The sequence below is a fragment of the Mustela erminea genome, chromosome 1 (assembly GCF_009829155.1).
Source record: "Mustela erminea isolate mMusErm1 chromosome 1, mMusErm1.Pri, whole genome shotgun sequence".
NCBI lineage: Eukaryota > Metazoa > Chordata > Mammalia > Carnivora > Mustelidae > Mustela > Mustela erminea.
In genome coordinates, this window is record NC_045614.1 from 15476608 (window position 1) to 15481071 (window position 4464).

A 4464-nucleotide genomic window follows, 5' to 3' on the forward strand; every position below is an offset into this window, starting at 1 on the left:
ACTGGAACAGCTGTGATGAGAATTCTTTGCTGTTTATGTCTTGCTTGTCTGTGCCAATGTGCTATTTTAGGGGCAATGCTAATGGTTCAGATTGTAGAGTTCCCTCACATACATTTCCAGTTTTTCCCTTGTTTGGGCTTAAAATTTAATAACATTATTATTTTCAATGGCATAAGTATCTTTGTTGATGAAGAAATTCTATTGCCAAATACTTGTCCTTTAAAAAAAGAGATCTTATTTATTTATTTATTTGACAGAGAGCACAAGCAGGGGGAGGAGCAGAGAGAGAGGGAGAAGCAGTCCTCCCACTGAGCAGGGAGCCTGACGTGGAGCTCAATCCCAGGACCCTGAGATCAGACGCCCAACTGACTGAGCACCCTGGCACCCTCAAACACTTGTCCTTATGAAAAGAAAAAGCAGGGTCAGAGAATCCTGATGCAGTGTCCTGCATTCTGCATGACCAAACAGGCTTTATATACTGAAGGATGGTCCTAGTCCGGCCCTTTCTGAAGACAAGTTCTCTCCCTTCTATTTTCTCTGGGACCTTACATCTTCCACTGTCACTGTTTCTTTTATAACTTCATCCTCTCTGTTCACAGAGTAACATAAACCTTTTTCAATGAATTCAGGTCTCTCCATTCCCTCAAAACTAGCCAAAAAAATTTTTTTTGTTGGGGAGGGGTAGGGGAGAGAGAGAATCTTAAGCAGGCTCCACACCCAGCTCAGAGCCTGATGCAGGGCTCGATCTCACAACCCTGAGATCATGACCCAAGTGAGCTGAAACCAAAGAGTCAGATGCTTAACTGACTGAGCCACCCAGGTTCCCCTGGCCACATTTTCTAAATTTTATTCTACCTATTATATTCCTTCTCGATGCACTTCCAAAATTAAAAAAAAAAAAAACATTCTATAGATTACTGCCAGTTTCAGAACAAAGATTACTTATAAAGGGGCAATAATGGCTGGTTTGGAACAAGGATAAAGAGAAGTATAAGTATTTTCTTTGTATGTTTTTGAGTTTTGCCAAATATTCAATTGTATTCTAAGAAAACAAAATTAAAATTAAAAAAAAAAAAAAGCAAAACTGACTCTTTAGTGTCCATTCAGGCCCAGTCCTTTAGAATTGCCTCTCTTCCTCCTGCTCCCTCCATCCTGCACAGACCTCATAGCAGCACATGGAACCCTGGACTGACAAAACTCACCTGCTGATGCACCTGCCTGCCCAACTAGACCTTGAGTATCTGCGCTTACTAATTCTTCCCACCTGTGTCCAAAACATGGCCTAGCTCACTGCAGTCAGAGATGTGGTTATGGAGTCCGTCATTTCTATATCAAGGCCATGATCTAGAGAGAAAATGTAACCTCTCATATTCCCTCTTTGCAAGCATAGCTTTCATGGAGACTGGGACACCTTAGTACAAATGTTGGAAAGGAACTGATTTCCCCATCAGTCCCTGACCCAGTACAATCATCACAGAGACATGGGACAATGACTGTAGCTCTTGGACACCTTCCAAATGCGCTTAGAAGATGCACTTGATCCAAGTGGAGACACCTTCCTATCTACTGGAAACAAGTTTTCAATTCAGGAGAAAGAGAAAGGCCCTGCTGACCTGTATGTGACAAGATATTTCATGGATAGAAGTAGAACTACAGATGAGTTGAAGAGAGAGATATCCCAAGGACAAGAGCTCTTTCGGCTCAGTCACCAAACTCAGAAGCTCAGGCTCATCTTTTCTCTCTCTCATTGAGTCCATCTACTGGTGTCTCTGTTACTGTTACTGACCTGTCTTCCCATATGCAACTTTCTCCAGTCCATGCCCTTCTTGTCTTAAAGGCCCCTTGGGCTTCTAAGACTCTTCCGCCTCATTGACCTCAGGTTTGTGCCTCAGAAAAGGTGTGTGGGAAAGCATTTTTTAAAAGATTTTTATTTATTTATTTGACAGACAGATCACAAGTAGGCAGAGAGGCAGGCAGAGAGAGAGGAGGAAGCCGGCTCCCTGCTGAGCAGAGAGCCTGATGTGGGGCTTGATCCCAGGACCCTGAGATCATGACCTGAGCCGAAGGCAGAGGCTTTAACCCTCTGAGCCACCCAGGTGCCCCAGGAAAGTATTTTTGAGCAGAGATTTTTCAAATGGCCTCAGGACAAGCCAGGTTAACCCTGCTTCAGAGGGAGAGACTTGGAGCAGGTGACAGTGATCCTTTGAGCACGTTAGGCCTCAGGGTAAAGCCCAGAACTTGATGTTGGAGCAGATCTCTGACACTGAATGAGCCCATTTAACTTTAATTATGAGGAAACTGAGCCCAGAGAGGTCAGGTGACTTGCCCATCCTCACACAGCCTGTATATAACCTTGCACCCAGGAGTAAAGTGCCCTTCACACTCCATTGGCCTGTGTGCTTGTCTTCTTCCACACCTTTACCTGCTAAAATCAGATTGAGATGAAAACTGGCTACTTTCTGGGGGTACAACAGTGGTTCTGAAACTTTGTTTCAGATTAGAATCACTTGGAGAGCTTAAAATAATATTGACGTCTGGCTGCATACAAGATCAGTTAAATCACAACTTCTGGGCTGAGTTCCAGGTGACCAGGTACCGGAACCAAGGCAAATAGCTTGACTTGGCTGTGCCTGGGAGTGAGGAAGGGTAGGAGAGGACAAGTGGCTTGGAGGGTCCAGTCCCATTCTAGCATCCTGTAAGCCTATGATTCTGGTAGAGGGAAGCAGTGAGACAGGGGGATTGCTTTGGTCTACTGGGATTTAGGACTGTTTTTAAGTGGGACCTGCATCTACCAGAGAATTTTGATGGTCTACAAATTATTTCTGCATCCAGAGGAATTGGACCAGTCCACCAGGCTCTCTTGATGTTGCCATTTATAAATAAACACCCTCACTGCTTGGGGACAGAGGAGGGGCTGAGTATGTGACAGAAAATTTCTCCTTGACCTCTGGAGAATATTCTGACAGTGTCTCTGAAGATGGAGACAAATGTCTTCTTTGGTTAAGAAGTCTTTAGATGATTTGAATATAGGTTTACAAGTACTTTTTTGGTAAGGTAGAAAACTGTAATATTTAAAAATTAAGAGCCAATTTTATGAATTTAGAACCAAATATACTTAGATTGATAAATTGTTAAATGCAGACACTGGTAAGAATAAAAGCTAAGGGATAAGGGGCTTTAACAGTCATTTCTTTTTTGTAAATTTTACATTCAGTATAGTCTAAAACTGGAGCCTATCTACCTCTATATATTTCTATGTATCTCTATGTGGCTTTGAAATGTGTCACTATATGGTAGATGCCAATTCTCCTGCCTCACCCATGTTTTCTTCCCTTTGGAGAAGTTGTCACACTTATTCATACTAGTGTAAGTAAAGAGATGTAATCTGGCCAAAGAAGAGAGGGAGTTGGTTAAGAGGGCTGATCCCTGGCTCTCTGGGCTTCTGCTTGGACACCTGGGAAAGCCTTATTCATTCTTGACCAAGTAACAGGGCACCTAGAGGAGTGGGGTGAAACAGCCCTAGCCAGCCAGATGTCCTCCATGCAGTTATCTCAGCTTACATCATAGCTGTGGATTACCCTCAAAGATCTTCAAAGTTCTGGGTTCTTCTGATTTTTTTTAGTTTTCCTGGGAGTCTTGCTAGGGATGTCACAAACTAAATCAGTCTGCCATAAGATTTTGTAGAGTGATTATATATTTCCATGTCTGCCATGATCATCTGCCTTCTCAGTCCCTGAGATAGCTCTTTGCTCTTGGTGAGAAAATATGTTAAGGAATGGTTATATATTATTTTACAATGTACAATTTTATATAGTGATTATTTTATAGTTATTAATCTCATTTTATAGATCAATTTTGTACATATATATTTTTGACAGAGCGAGAGCACATGAGTGCTTCCAGGGGGTGGGGAGGAAGGGGCAGAAAGAGAGAAAGAGAGACAATCTGGGTGGGGCTGGATCCCATGATCCTGGGATCATGACCTGAGTCAAAATCAAGAGTGGCATGCTTAAACTGACTTAGCCAGCCTCCCACCCCAATTAATATTATATAATATAATAATATAATATTATAATATTACAAACTTTGCTGCAGGCTTCCTGCAAGGTCAGCTTCCATCCACAGGGCAGCTTCACCCAGGGATGGGGCCTTTCCCTGGGCTGCTGAATCCAATGGTCCAGTGTGGTGCGACAGTGGCCCAGTTGCAACAACTGTCAGCTGTGATGGCTACAGGAGTCAGCCTTCCATAGGCTGCACCACAGATGAACTTCACCCTCTGATTAATCCTGCTTCCTCCCTGCCCTGCCACAGAGGTCGAGAGCTAATCCATATCCTGCTTGCCAAAAATCAATCTCAAAATCTGCTTCCAGAGAAACTAACTTGAGACAGCTGATAGTGGGAAGGAAGGCAATTTGGAGGGATTTTGGAGCTAGACTGCATCCCATCTGGCTGGAAACGAGAACC